Source organism: Enhydra lutris, unplaced genomic scaffold (assembly GCF_002288905.1).
Source record: "Enhydra lutris kenyoni isolate GAN:26980312 unplaced genomic scaffold, ASM228890v2 scaffoldscaffold43, whole genome shotgun sequence".
Lineage (NCBI taxonomy): Eukaryota > Metazoa > Chordata > Mammalia > Carnivora > Mustelidae > Enhydra > Enhydra lutris.
This window is the reverse complement of record NW_019154127.1, coordinates 1,917,151-1,937,154: the sequence shown is the minus strand read 5'-3', so window position 1 is coordinate 1,937,154 and position 20,004 is coordinate 1,917,151.

The window sequence follows — 20,004 nt, the reverse complement described above, 5'->3', positions numbered from 1 at the left end:
TCTATAATAGGACTGATAGTCTCTGAATTGTGTTTGGTTCATTCTTCCATTGTCTGAAAGGGCAGCAGCTGGCTTCTGTTGAGGTGGATAATCCACACTAATTTCCTTGTCAAATGGTTGCTTGGCCTTACTCTTAGTGCTCTCACCTTCTGTGACTTGGATAGGCAGAGGTTTGTCTAGATCCTTAGTTCAGCTTTTTATTAGTGTAACAATTCTCTCTTTAAGTCACGTCTCTTTTCTCACATTCTACTAAAAGCAGTCTGGAGGAAGGAAGCCACTCCTTCAACACTGCTTAGAAATCTCTTCAGCCAAATATCCTATTTCATTGCTTGCATGTTCTACCTTTCACAAAATATTAGAACACGGACACAATTCAGCCAAGTTCATGGCTGGTTTGTAAATTTGCTCCAGTTTCTAATAATAGGTTCCTCATTTCTGATTGAGACCACCTCAGAATGTCCTTTACCGCCCACCTTTCTACCAAGCTTCTGTTCATGGCTGCTCGTATTATCTAAGAAGACAGAGGCTTTCTCTACAGCTCTGCCTCTTTTTCTTTCTCAGTTCGCATCAGAATTGACTGTAATGGTCCATTCACAGCAATGCTGTCTTTTTCTGGTGTACACCTTGAAACTTTTCTGGTCTCTACCCATTACCCAGTTCCAAAGCCACTTTCACATTTTTAGATATTTGTTACAGAGCACGAATTCCTCCTCCTCCCAGCTTTTTGGTACTGATTATGTCTTTTTTTTTTTTTTTTATCTCTATTCATTTTATTTTAGAATCAGAAAACCAACTGCCTCTTTTTTTTATTTTTTTATTTCTTTTCAGCATAAGAGTATTCATTGTTTTTGCACCACACCCAGTGCTCCATGCAATCCGTGCCCTCTCTAATACCCACCACCTGGTTCCCCCAACCTCCCACCCCATGCCCCTTCAAAACCCTCAGATTGTTTTTCAGAGTATGTCTTATTCCATTTGGGCTACTTTCCCAAATATACCATACAGTGGGTGGCTTAAACAATATTTAGTTCTCACAGTTCTTTAGGCTAAGAAGTCCAAGTTCAAAGCTCCAGCAGATTTGGTGCCTGGTGAGAGCCTTCTTCCTGGTTCATACACATCTTTCTACCTCTTCACATGGCAGAAGGGGTAAGAGCTCTCTGGGTTATCTTTTATAAGGGTACTAATACCATTCATGAAGGGCTCTATCTTGATGACCTAATTATCTCCCAAAGGCTCCACCATCACTTTGGGGGTTAGGATTTCAATATATAAATTTTTGGAGGATAGAAAAATTTATTCCATAGAATTCTGTTTCATACTTTCAGTGGGCTTTTCTCATTCTTTCTTTGTTCAGGTACCTGCAACCACATGTATCTATCATTCCACTGGTTACTTCTTTTGGGAGGACATTTTTGACTTCTCAGGCTAATTTGGATAACTGTATTTCTTATATATTCCTATGAAATTCTTTTCTTTTTTTCCATTAATAAAGATAACTCACTTGTCTTTATGTGTGGGCTGAGTTCTCAACAAGTGTGTTCCAGAACACTATTCACTATATGTCCTTCACAGATAGGCTGACAAATTTTAATTTATATAAAACATTTGCTAATACCTTAACTGAGAATATCTCCTGCTTTCGTCATGGAGTTGTTGAATGTGCTGCAAACACAAAAATAGTCAATGCTAATGGAATAGAATGTTCTTAATGCCCTTATAGATCCTCTAATAATCTTTTAATAGCCAGGTGCCTGTAAAGCTTACCAAGACATCCTAAGAAAAATTGATCTCTATTTCAGTTGGTTCCCACTGATTCCACTCTACTTTTGCCACTAAAACACACAATTGCAATAATTTTTTTACATATCTGTCTGTGGTGGATGAAGGCAGGATATTGCTCTATGCATCTTTCTGATCTACATCCTAGTGCTGGGTTAAGCATTGTGAATAGCTAGCAAAAATATTGAAGGAAGTGAATGAATTAATTGAGTAAGTACAGTTTAATAATATTCAAAGGAGACAATAATAGAGTATTCATATACACTTGGAAGCCCAGGAATGATAAATGTGATTGCCCAAGAAGGGATTTATTATGTTTTTGGCCTATCATATGCAAATTAAAATTGCTTTTTAGAGTTGATTATATATTTCTCAATTTTACCCAGATGATATAATGATGGTAGACTGTAAGAGAATTGAATTCTACCTGCTGACATAAAGTTTGGTTAATTTGAAAGGGAATAAACTGCTTATCAGAATTTTTGAAAGCCAAAAGTCTGATGTTTAATCCCAGTTCAGCAGGATGTTTACATTTCATTGCCTAAAATCAGATTCATTCCATATGATACCAGACCTTGCTGCACGCAATTGACATCATCTCCCCTTTTTTTCCTATGGTTTGAAATCTTAAAATAATTTATGGCCATTTTTTATTTGCCATTCGCACATTCTCTCACATCTGAAGTGTCTGACTATCTTCTATGTCTTTTCATTTTTCTTGTGATACATAGTCTCATAGCCTCTGCTCCAACAAAACATACCGGGTTCTCAGACAATCCCTTACTTATCCTCCCACCTCATATCTCTTTATTCCATGATGCATTCCATAAGCCTATAACCCATTTAATCCTCTGAAGAGAATCAAATCAAACCAAACCAAGCTAAAATAACAACAACAATAACAACAACAACAATGATAATACATCTTAACTGCTTTTAACATTGTCTTGCTCAAAAATTCCATCCTGCTTCTTCTCCCCCTCTTTTTTGGCATTATACTATCAAATAATTAATGCCTTCAATAACAACACTCCACGTTATTTTTTGCAATTCAGCTTTCATTAACTTTTTCCCTCAAATCCTCAGCTTCAGTAAAACTGTGGTCCCAAGAACAGTCATGACACATCTCACTCATGAGATGTTGCTCATGTCTTACTGATGAATGTTCTTTCTTCTTGCTATATTTTATAAACTTTTCATTATAGGCCATGTAATCTGCAGAAAAATAGAAGAATATGAACCTTTTTATTCATCACCTAATTTTAACAATTATTATCATTTTGATATATTTGATCATTTCTTGTTGAAATATTTTAAAATGAATCAGAGATACTATATTTCAAAATATATAACATTTCCATATGAACTAACTAACATTTCCTCTATGTACAAACACCATTTTCTTATTTATCAGAATAGCATTATCACACCAAACAATATTAACAATACTTCCTTTATATCAACTTGCTATGTGTTTCACTTCTCTGAATTCAGACTCAGTACTTGGTACTATTTACTTGAAGAAGTCAGATCAGTTGCCCCATAGAATACCCTATGATATGAATTTGTTTATTTATTTACTCATGGTATTAGCTTGTTTCCCTAAATCATGAATTTTGTATAAATTGTGCATTAGGTATTAGGTCTTAGTTTGATTGAGAGTTAATATTTTGGCAAGAATGTGTCATAGGTGATGCAGTGTAGTACACATGTACTGCCTAGTTGTTCCAAATCTTTTTTAATCTAAATAATTCTCATTCCCCTACTTCTATTCCTGGTCTGCCCCTACTCACCTCCCACACCTGCTATGAAACATCACACTCCTCATTAGAGTTCACTAGAGTTCTGAACACTGTGGCATTTATGGTCTGTAATACATTGCATTTCACACTTATCTTTATGCTATGCTATATATCATTTTGAAACACATTTTCTATTTTGTGTTAAACTCGTCTGTTCAAATGGGTTGTAGGTCACCAGAAGTCAATTCCGATATCCCACATATTGTGTCTTTCCCCATGGCACTAAGGATTTTTTAGGTTTTCACTATATATTTTCCTTTTTATGATTTTATGGTTGACTTCACAGGGACTTACTCATGTTTTTATCATTTCTTAAAGAAAAAAAATTCAATATGGAACTATTCTTTGTTTATGCCACCTGTAGTATATGGACAAACCAAACATGGCAAGAGGAAGGGTAATAGACAGTGATGAGGATAATTGTAGATACTAAGACCATGCACACAGCCCATGCAAGTATGGAGACCATCCACTTGGACCCCACTCATGTGTAATTGTATTCCCAGATGAATGAATGCTCAATTCACTAAAAATGTGAGGAAATGTATTATCTTAGGTAAAAAAAATTTTTTTTTAATTTTTTACTTTTTCAGCGTAACAGTATTCATTATTTTTGCACCACACCCAGTGCTCCATGCAATCTGTGCCCTCTCCAATACCCACCACATGGATCCCTCAACCTCCCACCCCCCGCCCCTTCAAAACCCTCAGATTGTTTTTCAGAGTCCATAGTCTCTCATGGTTCACCTCCCCTTCCAATTTCCCTCAACTCCCTTCTCCTCTCCATCTCCCCTTGTCCTCCATGCTATTTGTTATGCTCCACAAATAAGTGAAACCATATGATAATTGACTTTCTCTGCTTGACTTATTTCACTCAGCATAATCTCTTCCAGTCCCGTCCATGTTGTTACAAAAGTTGGGTATTCATCCTTTCTGATGGAGGCATAATACTCCATAGTGTATATGGACCACATCTTCCTTATCCATTTGTCCATTGAAGGGCATCTTGGTTCTTTCCACAGTTTGGCGACCGTGGCCATTGCTGCTATAAACATTGGGGTACTGATTGCCCTTCTTTTCACTACATCTGTATCTTTGGGGTAAATACCCAGGAGTGCAATGGCAGGGTCATAGGGAAGCTCTATTTTTAATTTCTTGAGGAATCTCCACACTGTTCTCCAAAGTGGCTGCACCAACTTGCATTCCCACCAACAGTGTAAAAGGGTTCCCCTTTCTCCACATCCTCTCCAACACAGGTTGTTTCCTGTCTTGCTAATTTTGGCCATTCTAACTGGTGTAAGGTGGTATCTCAATGTGGTTTTAATTTGAATCTCCCTGATGGCTAGTGATGATGAACATTTTTTCATGTGTCTGATAGCCATTTGTATGTCTTCATTGGAGAAGTGTCTGTTCATATCTTCTGCCCATTTTTTGATATGATTGTCTGTTTTGTGTGTGTTGAGTTTCAGGAGTTCTTTATAGATCCTGGATATCAACCTTTTGTCTATACTGTCATTTGCAAATATCTTCTTCCATTCCGTGGGTTGCCTCTTTGTTTTGTTGACTGTTTCCTTTGCTGTGCAGAAGCTTTTGATCTTGATGAAGTCCCAAAAATTGATCTTCGCTTTTGTTTCCTTTGCCTTTGGAGACATATCTTGCTGTGGCTGATATCGAAGAGGTTACTGCCTATGTTCTCCTCTAGGATTCTGATGGATTCCTGTCTCACGTTGAGATCTTTTATCCATTTTGAGTTTATCTTTGTGTACGGTGTAAGAGAATGGTCAAGTTTCATTCTTCTGCATATAGCTGTCCAGTTTAAAAATGTTTTTTAAATTGACTATTGTTTTAACAGCCAGAGTCCCTTTAAGTAGTTCCCCAACAATTTTCTATAGTAAAGATATTCTACCAAGAGTTGTCTGTAAAGACATTTGTCACAAAGAACCTAGTGTGCACTCAGATGCCTCGACTGTATTTTCAATAGCTGTTGAGGTAGTGCACCTCCTTCTTCCACCTGTTCAAGGAATATCATGGAAGGTTTAGGTTAGCTGAAGATCCCAAGGGTTTATTTCCCTACTTGCTGTCAAGAACTTTTCTCTGTAGTCCTGCTTTTTGTCTTCATCAGAATTTATAGAAAAAGCTAATAAAGCATGTATCAATCTGGTCATAAGGGCTCCAGAATATGGAATTGTGTTTTAGTCAGTAAACAAAACTGTCATTTCACCTGACTAATGAGAGCAGGCAGCTCCTTGGGGGGCTTTACACAGCATCCCATTCTGTTTCTGGGCAGCTGCATATAAATTCAAATTATTATGTTATGTCTCCTAAAATGATCTTGGGCCCCATTATATGGCATTGTGACATGGTGGAATTCGGTGCTAATAAAGGCAAGAAATCTCTCTCTGGGATTAAAGTCTAGTATGTTAGTTAAAAATTTATGCTTGCATTATCATTACATCCTGCTTACCTCATTTGTTTGGGTGTTGTGACTGTTATATGCTAAGACTTGCTTAGAGAGTGGTGAGCAAGTAGCCCTTTCTCATCACAACATGTAAACAAGACTAGACCAAATATAAGTAAATTAATTAAAGATAGAATGCCAACTGTTTATAAATAAATGTCAAAATCATCTATAGTAAATATTGACAAATAAATTGCAAACCAGGCAAGAGTTAAATAAAGTCATGCTCTTTAAAGCTCTTCTAGTTCTATGGGTGCATGATTTGGTTTTCTGTTACCTTAAGCACCCTTTCAGTTTTTAAGTGTTTTCTTCATTTGATGATATCTTGAGTCACAAGATAATATATGCTTGTAATAATAAGTGAAGCAATACAAATATGTATAATGATCCAGTTAATTACCCTCCATCCTACTGCCCACACATACCATCCCCTCCGGGTGACCTTCTATTTCATTCTCCTCCCTCTTACAGACATACGCAATTTTGTCTTCACTCATAGTTATGCACGCATAGGGTTTGGAGTTTGTGGTTTCAAACAAAGGGAAATTATATCATACATACTGGGACCTTGCCTTTTTATCCCAATATGTATTATGGATATGCTATAAGTCAATAGATAAAATCTCTTTTATATATCACACACATAAATGTAAGTATATAAATGATATGTTCTTCAATCTGGGAATTTTTTTCAGTTCAATTTCTGCTTTTCTTTATTTCTTACCTTTTGGTTAGCCCTTGACCTTGTCTTAATCCCACCCAATACAAGACGTCAATTCCTTCCTGCTCTTCCAGCCAGATAACCGTATGCTAAATTATCCAGCATATGGATTTTCCCCCTCTCTTTCTTTTTCTCTCTTAATATATACATATAAAATACATAAGACATATATAAGTAAATAAGCATATAGGTAAATACTCAATGTTTTAACTAAGTTTTCAGCTGTTCTTTTTGGAGCTACAGATCTGCTGATCTCTTTTCAGCTCTTTGACTCATATGGGGAACTGGAATAAAATCTCCCTGCTCAGGAACCAAATGTCATTTACTCCCACAATATTTAGGATTTTAAAGCTGTTTAATGGAATTAGAAAAAAATTCAGTGTTCTGGCCATCACTCACATTTCCTTTCAATCTAGTTAAAGCCTGACTGTCGCCACTGCCTTCAGCCACCAAGCCAGAAATTCTGCTCCAAGTTGTTGTATGTTACTGAGATTTCTTGCACAGACCATTTCCAACTTGTCATCACTACCACCATGTTAACAAACATCTCCCCTCTGGTGCCTGATGGTGCTAGATTTTCAAACTATCAGAAAATGTTAAACTTCCTGTTAAAATTTACTCTCATGGCTTATAGATTCTGCATGATGTCTCAGTCATAATGGCATCTTTCTCCACTTCCATGCAAAGCAGAGCAAATCGGGATTCTGTATTGCTGAGGTAAATAAGCAAATAATGAAATAATATAGCATAGGTTTTGAGGTCAACGTGCAGATTCAGAGAGTGATGATGGTTTTCAATTCACTCACACAGTTTTGTTGGAACGATGAACCTATTTAGACTTGACAATAAATCAACTTCTGAGATGTCAGCCTACAACCATTAAACAAGATTTTCCATGAAGTGTTTCTCAGTAGAACACGTAAGGAATTAGTCAGCTGATTACTTAAATAGGTACATTATAATGAGCTGTAAGTGGGCACTCGTGCAAAGAGTAAAATGCAGCTGCCACTAGGTCCCTACAATTAGTCCTTTGAGCCCCATAAAGTAGAAAAAAAATTAGCCCCTGTTTGAAAATGCTAGGAATTTTCTGGCTTAGCTTGTTCAAGTGGTCAGATTTGGACCCATCAACCTTAAGCAGAACATGGAGATCATATTTTTTAAAATGTCTGCTTCTTTGGTAACTATGTAGATGGAGTTTGGGGTCCTTTCCCAAATATGGAGGGCTGGAGAGACTCTTCTCTAACTGATCACTAAAGCCTCTTTTATTGTAATTGTCTTTATGATATGGTATTATCTCCTCTTGATTATAATTTCCATGAGGACAGAGACCATGCCCATCTCATTGACTAACTGCCAGCATCTAGCTTGGTATCAAAATTTATGTCACGACTCTAGAAATGCTTGGAACACTTGGTGAAAGAATTAATGTTTGAATGAAAGGATGATCCCTGACAACACTTTTCTAGAGAGTATATGTGTCTTTGATTTCCCCCATACAACTCCTTCCTGATTCACTTTTTACCTTTTGCCTTCCTGACTCATTTTTTACCCTTTCCTGCTTATCTGTATTATAATCCTTTTCTTCCACTCACTACTGAATATTGGGATACATTATTTCTCAAGTTACTACCACCTTTGTCCAACTGCTTTGAAATCTCAAACTCAGTTGTCTCTTGAGTCCCAGATCTCTACAACACTAAATAGTTTCACTTGAGCCTCCCATAGATAACACCAGCATATATCTGAACTCAATTGAGCTTTCAGATCTCTACCCTGATGGTCCCCCAAGAGCTCCCAGCCCCATGAGCATCTGCTTCATAATCCAACAGTTGCTGAACCTTCTTTCTGGAGCTCATTGTGCACTCCTTTTTTTTTTTTAAATTTATTTTCAGCGTAACGGTATTCATTGTTTTTGCACCACACCCAGTGCTCCATGCAATCCGTGCCCTCTCCAATACCCACTCCTTTTTATTCCTTATTACCCTTGACTTTCACACCATATAACAGAAACTGTATTTATTTTTTAAAAAGATTTTATTTATTTATTTGAGAGAGAGCGAGAGCAGGGTGGGAGCAGAAGGAGAGGGAGAAGCTGGCTGCTCACTGAGTAGGGAGCCTGATGCACAGCTTGATCCCAGAATGCTGGGATCATGACCTGAGCCCAAGGCAGATGCTTAACTGACTGAGACACCCAGGCACCCCTAAACAAAAATCTTTAAAATTTCTTAAATGCCTATTTGGTCTAGGCTCTACGTAGAATCTCAGTTGCTGCTTCTTTATGGTAAGACCTCTTGAATTAAGACGTGTTCGAATAGCCTCTTGAATGGTCTTGGGCTCTATGGTCATACTCTCAGCCAATTTTCTTTCAGTTAGCTTCCATAATGATTTTTGTAAAACAAAAGTCTCTAGGGGAAAATATCACAGTATCTAGTATGCCTAAAACAAAATATAAATGGTCTTGATGTTCTGGTTTCCCCTTAACTGTCTAAGACATAGTTTTTTTTGCTGCTTGCTTTTGTTCCTTTACTCTCTGGGGATAACATCAATTTATAGATCTGCAATTCAATACTTTTTCTATGTCTGTGCACATTCTGTTAACCCTGCTTGGCAAACACTTTGTCTTCTTCCTGTAACTCTCCTCCATCAATAATTAATTCAAAGGTAACCTTTAATGAGAACATATTTGTTCCCTGTCTTTGCTCTGAGATCTCTTTTTTGGGTGCAGATATGAGACTTCCCCTCTATATTTCCACTTGGGCATTATATTATTTGTCTTGTGGTATATACATATTTTTTTAAAAGATTTTATTTATTTATTTGACAGACAGAGATCACAAGGAGGCAGAGAAGCAGGTGGTGGGCAGGGTGAGGGGGGAAGCAGGCTCCACGCTGAGCAGAGAGGCCGATGTGGGGCTCCATCCCAGGACCCTGGGATCATGACCTGAGCCTAAGGCAGAGGCTTTAACCTACTGAGCCACCCAGGTGCCCCTATACATATGTTTATGTACTTATTTTCCAACTCAACACAACTTTTCACGTTTGTAACACTAAGATCTAACAGGGAGTCTTATATGTCAATTACTTAATTAATACATAATTATTTTAATTATTTTATTAAACAAATGAGTAAGTAATGAATTAAAAAAAAAAACAAAACAAAACAGAACAAACAATGTTGGTCTGGCCAAAGTAAGTTTAATGAAAAAGATGAACCTACTCATGAAATACCACAAATGGCAATTTGCCCGGTATATAATCATGAAAAAGAATTAGGTTGAAAGAGAAAATGTAGTTAATCTAGGACATGGATATGGATGTACCGTGAATTTAATTATCTATTCTGGTTGCCCAGGATTAGACTGGATTATTAACAATTCAAATTGAGTAAAATAAGGTGCAATAAAAAGATGTACGGGACAGAATTTCTGTCACACAGAGGATGGATTCAACAGCAAGTATTATTCAGCTGATGCCTGGGGACAAGTAATGATCTGGTATCTGCAGCCAAATCCATACCTATCACAGCCACACCCACAGCCACAGACCAAGATTCTAAAGGCACCAAAGCCGGGGCATAATCATGTCCAGAGCCCAGATCTCCATCATAGTTGCCACAATGGTATATTGTCAGGGTTTGAGTTTTTAGCCTAAGAGAAGAGTAAGTTGTAAGCAAGAAGAAACATTAAATAAATACCACAGTCTTTTACACAGCTCCAGTGTAGGTACAGCAAACGGCAGGTACTCCTGACATCTTCATATAGACCAAACTTGTATTTAAAAATCTCATTAATTACTGGATGCCTGGATGGCTCAGTCGGTTAAGTGTCTGACTCTTGATTTTGTCTCAGGTCATGATCTCACAGTCATGGGATTCAGCTCTGTGTCAGAGCATAAGCTCGGAGTTTGTTTGAAATTCTCTCCCTCTGTCCTCCCGCCACTCAAGCGTAAGCACTCTCTCTCTGTCTCTAAAAAAAGAAACCAAAAAAAAAAAAAAAACCAATTACAAAAAGACTCATTAAGCACATTTCTTTAGATAAAAAAGACTCCACATATGCATTAAAGTTGAGGTTGTTTTCTTGATATGTTTAGATCTTCCCAAACAGTTGATGAGCTTTAAATTAAAAAAAAAAAAAAAAAGCTGAATTCAATGACCTTGCTCACACTGATGCTGAATTTAACCTTTGTAACCATGCTGCATGACATCACGTGCAGAAGGCAAATGCCTTTTCCTCTGATGATTTTGCTAATAATACCCTTCATCTTATATGCAGATTTAATCAACACAGCTGGGATGTTATCTATATAAATCTTAGGAACAAATAATATATTTTTTGTACAAACTACCACCCACTCCAATCACATTTTACTCTGTGGTTTTTGTATTGCTATGTTTTCTCAAAAATAATACCGCTGTGTTCCTTATATAGTTCCCCCCACCTCTGTTCCTTCAAAAAGTGGTCTAGTTATTATCCTATACCTGCATGAGAGTATAAATGTTTCTTTGCAGACAGGAAAAACTTTGACAATCTTATTTGACTCCAAGTTCATAGGAATATAGAATAGATCTTTTTGAGGTTGAACTTGATAGAGGTCATTACTATTAATTTTTTCTTTAAGAATATTGATTCTGTATGTATCATGCACCTGTACATAGACTTAAGTTTTGAGACATAGATTGATCTGGGCATTATGATTGAAAACAATTGAGAATTTTCCTTTACCTCTATTCTCTAGGGCCATGTCTGATTGAGGCTATTGTACTGCAATCATCCACTTTTATTAGGTGATGTCACTTTATTGACAAAGCCATCTCTAAGTCAGGACTAATTTTTTCTTCCCGGGAAAATGGCATAAATCCTTAAATATGTGTTGAGAGAGACAACTCAACAGGGTAGAAGCCATGGAATCTGATCCACTTGTCTCTATAATTTATTTGTGCTTTCTGGAATTCCTGAAGCCCGATCTCATATATACTACTTTTGTCTGATGATGGAAGAGCTGCTGTGTATACTCAAATTTGTGTCTTAGAAAGCCAGACAATATCTAGTTCATAATGAGCAGTTCAGGTCACATGGTAACTTGTATTCCATCGTCAAGAGCTCAGTCATGAGCTAGAAGCTATTTCTTCAAAATGTGGCATAAATTCATAGAGGACAGCATAAATTTACTCCAAAATCTTAAAATCCTGTGTTGTAATTCACATATATAGACCTGTAAAAACCTCCACATACAATCCTCATCTTCCATAGATGCTTTCAGCACCACTGAATGGGCTGCTTCATAAAGACCAAGCAACTGAGCAGTATGAACAACAGCACATGACTGTCTTGGAATTTCCTCTTGCCCTTAAGTCACTCAAACTGGGAAGCCATTTTATTACTTTCCTAATGGATATTAGGAAAAAATGGATAGCTTGTCCAAATGAGGGAATATATTGCCATAAAAATCCAAAGAGACCACTAAGTATTGTGTTTGTTGTTTAGTGACAATGTAACAACTTATTCTTCATCCAGATTACTGGACCTCTAGAAATTTCATTGAGACTGGAGACACCTAAATTTTTGTAGGATTTGTTTTCCATCCTCTGTCACTCATGGGTCTTAGCAAGATGTCCAGAGTAGGTGTTAATTCTTGTTTCCTGGATCTAATCACCATCGCATTATTGATATAGGGAACAAATGTGATGTCCTTTAGAATCCTGAGTCAGTCTCTGCAGACTAATTTGTGCCGGAGTGCTGAAGAATTATCATACTCCTGAAGTGGGGTAGTTCCAGAGCATTACTGGTCCTGCCTGCAGAAAGCAAACTGATTCTGCTGTTCTTTATTTACAAGGATAGAGTAAAAAGTCTTTGCCAGATCACAAAAATTGGAAACCGTATTTTAGAGGGTATGTACATGTGCTTCGGCAAGGAAACAATATCTGAAATAAAAATTACATTTGAAGTTGGATTTAAGTTTATGACTACTCATTTTCATTCCTCTGAATCCATCTACGTTTTGAGGAGGCAAATGGAATCAAGATGTGAGGTAACAACTCCTGAAACTTTACAAACTTTAATGACAGTGTTGTGGCTTGAATTGTGTCTCCTCAACAAATATGTTGAAGTCTTAACCCCTAGTAACTGTGATTGTGCCCTGATTTGGAAACAGTCTTTGTAGATGTTATCAAGCTGAAATGAGGTCATACTGAATTAGGATAGACCTTAAATTCAATCACTGGTGTTCTTATAAGAGAGCCACGTGAGGACACAGAGACTTTACACAGTGTAAAGGCATATATCAGTGGAAGCAGAAATTGGAGTGATGTGTCAAAGGATGTGACATGCCAAGAAGGAAAGCCACGGATTGCCAGCAACCATTGGAATCTAGGAGAGACAAGAAAGGATTCCTCTTTAGAGCCTTCAGAATGAGCAGTTCGATTTAATTTTAATTTTAATTTTTAAATTTAAATTTAATTTTAACAATTTAATTTTGAATTTTTGGTCTTCAGTACTATGAGAAAATAAATTTCTGTTGCTTTAAGCTACCAAACGTATGGTGCTTTGTTATATCGGCCTTAAGAAATCATTATAGGTAGCATTAATATACTTAATCTTTCCAGAAATAAACTATTGTTTTTGATCTACTATTTTGGTAGGAAGAAGAAGCTCTAGTGGTGTGGGTTTTTTTTTTTTTTTTTTTTTTTAACCATAATAGACCTTACTCCGGGGACTCTGTGCAGATTCCGCCAGCTACAAATATATCTTTGCTAACAATGCATACTCACAGGGAGGATTCATGGATTTACTGAGCCCATTATGAGATAGATCTAAGCCAAAGCTCCATTAATCATTTGACTGGGCCCAGATGGTATTTTGGGACTCTAAAAAGTTAGTGTCAGTTTAGAGCCAAAGTCAGGTAATCCTTGAAAATTCTGGTACTTTTACCTTCCTCCGTGCACTGTCACTAAAATTGTCACTTATCATTAGTTAATTGTTACTGTCACCAGCAAATGGTCATGGGTCCTTTAGAAGAAGGCTAAAGGGAAAACTTACAGTATAATTTTTGGGCAAAGTAGCAGGGACCTTTCTCAAGGGACCTGCCTTCCACTCTTTCAAGAAGCTCTGAGTCTGTGAACTGGCTTGGATGGAACTGATTAATTGTTAATGTGTAGTTTCTTTTGCCTTTGGTCTTACAGACTCAACTCATTTCCAAAGTTACTTAAGTCAGCAACATTTTCCCCTACTCTCTTCAGTGAGAACCTCTCATGTACTTGTAATACAGTTAGGTGGTTTTGTAATATTCTGTATTCCATTCTGGAACCCTCTGTGCTCCTAAAAAACTTTTTTTTTTTCTTCAAATTACGTAAGTTAAGATTACATTTTTGTGCTGTGAACCTATATGGATCTGGGCAAATGAACAATGTTATGGATTCGCCAATACAATATCATGCAGAATAGTTTGACTCCTTAAGAGAACCCTCTGTGATGTCCTCATTCCCTTCCTTCCCCTCTACTTGAATTCCTGGAAACCACTGATCTTTTTACCATATGTCTAGTTGTGTCTTTTCTGGAATGTTACAAAATTGGAATAGTACAATATGTAGCCTTTTCACACATTGTTGTAATTGACTTGTTAACTCTTTGGGGAAGATTTTTTTGCATCTAGGTTCATGAAAGAAATTGCTTTTTATTTTATTTTATTTTAATTTTATTTTTTTAGAGGGAGACAGAGAGCAGTTGTCGGGAGGGGCAGAGGAAGAGGGAGAGAGAGACTCTTAAACTGGCTCCACTGGAGCCTGACCTGGGGCTCAATCCCACAACCACAAGATCATGACCTGAGCTGAAATCAAGAGTCGGATGCTTAATCAACTGAGCCACACAGGTGCCCCAAGAAATGCTTTCTAATTTCCCTTTTTTAAAATGCCTTTATCTGATTTAGGTATGAAGATAATGCTGGCATTTTAGAATAAGTTAGTGCTTCTTCTGCTTACATTTTTTAGAATGTATTATAGACAAGTGGTGTAGTTTCTTTCTTAATTTATTTTTGCAGCAGTAAAACATCTGGGCATAGTGCTTTCTTTTATGGAAGATTAATAATTGTTGACTCAGTTTCTTTAATAGATATAGGACTATTAAAATTATCTCTTTCTCTTTGTGTGAGTTTTGGTAATTTGTGTCTTTCAAGGAATTAGTTCTTCTCTTAGCATGGGCCTGTGGAAATTTTGAAAGGACATTTGATTATTCAAGGACAGGACTGAATGTCCTTACAACCCCAAAAGAATAATTAAGTAGATGATTTAACTTTTCTTATTGAAATGCTAAAGAATGCTTTTAAAAAAATTTTTGCATAGTTGAAGGCAAAAACTTTTCTAGTTTAATATGTATCCTTAAATTGTCACTTTCTAATTGGATATGTGTTTTCAATTCCTAATGTACTTTGATGGTCTATGAAAATTAATCAAAAACACATATTTTATTATAAAGGTATATTTCAAATACAGCCCAGGGAAACTGGCATTTCAGATTCTTGTATTAGATTTAGGGAGAAAGCCAAAATTAGTGAGAAAAATGTGTCATTGTCATGTCTTTGAAAGAGAAGTTGGAAATACAAAATTTAGCTGCCACTGATAAAAGTGAGAATGAAGTGGTCCAGAGTTTGGTTAGACCTGGTTTCCAAAATGGTAACCACAAATCTGTTCTTACAGATTCTCCCAGACATGAAGGACAAACAGCACACCTGCCTGTGGATACAAGATGAGGGATAGGCTTCCAAAGTTTTCACTGCTAATTGAAAAGGAGAAGCCACACACACGTGAATCATTCAGCCATACAACTTGAATGATACTGCCCTGCTCTGGGGAGGCAGAAAATTCCAATAGCCTGAGGCATTCTGGAATATTTGAGAGAAAAAGAGACTGTAGTTTTACTACTGTGAAGCTTAACATGATGAGGTGTGGAGAGAAGTAGAAGTTGTGAATGCACGTGAAACCTGAAAATAACATACTTTACAATGGTCATACGAAAAAGAGCAACAAAGGTAATGTACCTTCAAACTCACAATGTAAATATACCTTCAAACTCACAATGTAAATAAGTACAGTGACAGGGATAAATGAATGTAAATGGCAACAAGTGGTATTACCAATGGGGAAGCTTATTAAAAAATAAACAAAACTTTCTCACATGACAGCTGTTTGGTTAAGATTTTAACAAAAAGATAACATTACCAATAGTAAAGGCAGCTACCTTTCTCTTTTTTAAAGATTTATTTATTTTAGAGAGAGACAGAGGGAAAGAGGGACAGCATGAGTGGGGGTGGGGTGGGGGGTGGGGACAGAGGGACAGAGAATCCTCAAGCAGACTCTGCCCTGAGGGCAGAGCCAGACTCTGGCCTTGGTTCCCAGGAACCTGAGATCCTGACCTGAAGTGAAGCCGAGTCTGATGCTTAACTGACTGAGACACCCAGGTGTCCCAGTAAAGGAAACTATCTTTAACATGTAGGATAGTCCAGATGATTTTGGCCAATTGAGGTTGAGACAGGCTGAATCTAAACTTTTTTTCCATGTGTCTTAGCATATATTTGCCATTGGGTCATGATGGATTTACCAAAATAAGGAACCCTGGAAGCACAATCAGTGAATCAAAGGAAGAGGAATCTAGGCTGAGCTACTCAGGAAGATCCTCGCTATAACCCACAGAACCAGTATCTGCTGTGGCAAGACCTGCAGGCATATCCCCATCCACCTGTCTTCGTCTGTTCTGGTTGCTGTAACGAGGTATCCCAGACTGGGAGCTTAAACAGCAAGGATTTATTTCTCACAGTTCTGAAAGCTGTGAAGTCCAAGATCAAGGTGTTGGCAGATTCAGCATCTGGTGAAGGGCTGCTTCCTGGTTAATGATCGGTTGTCTTGTCATTGTGTCCTCACAAGCAGGAAGGTGGTGAGGGAGCTGTCTGGGTCCCTTTTATAATGGCACTAATCACCTCCCAAAGGCCCCACCTCCTAATATTATCACATTGGGAGTTATGATTTAAACACAGGAATTTTGATGAGACACAAACATTTAATGTATAGTGACCATAGCCAGGGTCACCACAGCCATAGCCGCCTCCAGCCACCATCGCCGCAACCCCGATATGAAGTTAACTCTCACAGTAGCACACGGTCCTGGAGAAGAAAGTCCATTCAAAAAGCAGGAACTGATGCTTTCAGTCTGAATGTTACCATGTGCACTGGGCCTTTTATACACCCTCAGTCATGTCTGGAAAAACCAAAGTCAGTGTATTTACCTTTTTTTTTTCTTTTTCTTTTTTTTTTTTTTTTGGTATGCTCCATGACCAGTGTGGAGCCCAATGTAGGGCTTGAACTCAGGACCCTGAGTTCAAGACCTGGAATGAGATCAAGAGTCAAGACGCTTAACCGACTGAGTCACCCAGGTACTCTTGTTTATCTCACATTTTATATTAACTTTCTTTAGATCTTTTCAGTATTTGTTTCTGAAGGCAAGGAGGCCCCCGTATTAAAGATTTCTTTGTTACTGTGTAATGATTCACACAATCATGTCATTCTTTAAAAAAAATTTCATTCATTTCCAAAAACCATTTTCACTCTAAATTTAATTACTTCGAAGTATAGGATCAATTTCATGGGATGATATAAAACATGGAAACCTGTCTTCCAAAGGTTTGACTTTTCTAATAATCATTTCCATAATCAGATATCCAGTTAGGAATAAAAGGGCATGTGGAAGCAAAGAATGGTGATGTTACCTCCAGCCACAAATCTGCAAATTCCCTGTTCTGTTTTCTTAGCAGAAAATAAAGTTGTTTTTTTCCTCAAGGTAATCCTAGTTATTATTGTGATTGATGGCTGAATATATATTCCTAGTGTTACAAAGTCATCACTTAATTCATGTTCAATATTGTGAATTATTGGGAAGTTTGACGTTGACTGCATTTGGATGAGTTTGCTATTATAATAAAATTTAGGCTTTACGTAAAAATATGATTTTCTTATATAGGGTGGTTTGTTTACCTCATCTGAAATATAATTTCTTACAGAGTAAAACAGAGGAAGTGCTTGAATTTCTTGTTACAGTGTATAAAATCCCACTGTCCTTGAGGAAATTCTGTGGAGGACTTAGACCACATATCCTGGTTCAGCTACTGGGCTCCTACCACTAGTTCCTCCCTTGTTAGATTTCCACCAGTCCCTTGTTGCATGACCTGTCCACACAGAGTGTTCCTTGTAAAACAAGGGCCAGATCTTGATCTTGCTCAACTGTCATCTTGGGTGGGAGGTGCTTCATGCACACAGAGAGAAATTCTTCTTTTTAGAAGGACCAAATCTTCACCCAGAGGAACTCCAAGGTTTTCACTGAAATGAATGTGCATGTCTAAGAGTTTGCTGTGCTCTTTACTGATACCATGAGGGAAGGAAGAGGTCTTGTGAAAAGAGATGCCCAGAGCTGTTTCCAATGGAGAGAAACCTAGATAGGAGGCAGTGAGTATGTAACGTCATTCAAAGATTATGTCACACATAAATATGAAAATGAATTAATAAAAGAACATTTAACAAGTACTGAGAAATAATTTTATTTTTTTTCCACTTTGAAGTTGTTTATACCAACCTTGTCTGGTTTGTCTCTTGGTCGAGACTCAGAGCAATCAGCATGTTCAGGCATCATTGCTCTATTTGTAGCCACAGGAAGGTCATGTGAAGGACAAAGTGAGCCCCCACTTTCTACTGATGCTGTATCCAAGTTATGTCTAACACCAGCACAAATACAATTTATATCATCATGGAGCACTGACACTTGGCGTTAGGTTTATGTGTAGGTGTATATGTCAATAACCCTTCTTTCTCACACTCTTCTGACTGGATTACTAGTTACCAATTTATCCATTTGACAAATATTTGCTGGGGGCCTCCGATGTGATGATCTTTAAAGCAGTGAATTACATGACTTCTGGTAACATTATTTTCTTATTTGTAGGATGAGAATGAAGTAATTTGTATAAGGCCATTTCAAGAAGTTTCAGCATCCCAAGGTCAAAAATATAATAGTGTTTGATTTAATTGACTTCCGTGACAGCGAAACATACAAAGAATTTCTCTGGAATGCACAAATACTCAGTGTTTTATGGATAGATAATGAATTTTCCCCCATTATTAATAGAAATGTGCAGTTTAAAAAAAATGGTAGTTAGCTATGTAAGTTCGTTGGTCATATAGTCCTCTTCATTGTTTTGTAATTCCAAAAAAATTCATTGTCTATATATACATATATATATCTTTTGGATGAAATGTTTCACATTCTTATAAATCATGTAAAATAACTAACTAAAATTCAATTTTCTCATGGTTCCAGTTTACTGGGTTTAATGGAAGTTAGGATCAGTAAAAAAAAAAAAAATCATATGTGGAAAAAAAATACCTTAAACAACCCAATGTCAAAAGAAAAGGGAAGACTGTGATCTAGTTTGCTGAATCCTGGTGCACTGGAATGAGAAAGTAAGAAGGAAACTTTCCATAGTAGTTTTGGACAAGAATGTCAGGAGGGTGCACTAAAAAAATCCACAGTCATGGTAGACTTTCTAATATCTTTGGGGTGTGAAGCTTTTGATGAAGGGGAAACCAAGAAAATGTAGAAGAAACAAGTTATGTCTACAGACACTGTAGTAAATGATGGAGTCTGACTCTGTGATGTTGGGGGACAGCAAAAGACAAAAGCTGAAAGAGCCCCTAGTTTTTTTAAAAATTTTATTTTAAAATATTTTATTAAGACAATTTTTAGAGCACTTTTAGGTTCACAGCTAAGTTGAGGATAAAGTATAGGGATTTCCTATATATTGCTGCTGGTATTCATACAGTCTCTCCCACTGTCATACCACCAAGAAAATAGTGTATTTGTTATAAATGGTGACTGTACATTGACACATCAAAATTGCCCAAATCCATAGTTTTCATTACAGTCCATTTTTGGTATTGTACATTCTGTGAATTTGGACAAAGGTGTAATGACACGTGTCCATCATTAGGGTAACAGAGAGAGAGATTTCACTGTCCTAAAAATTTTCTATGCTCCACCTGCTTGTTCTTTTCTTGTCTCCAGACCCTACAATCACAGATCACTTTACTGTCTGTAATTTTGTCCTTTCCATAATGTCGCGTTGTTGTTGTACAATCATACTGTACTTTGCTTTGCAGATTGACTTCTTTAACTTTCTAATATGCCTGTAAGTTTCTTTCATGCCTTTTTTTT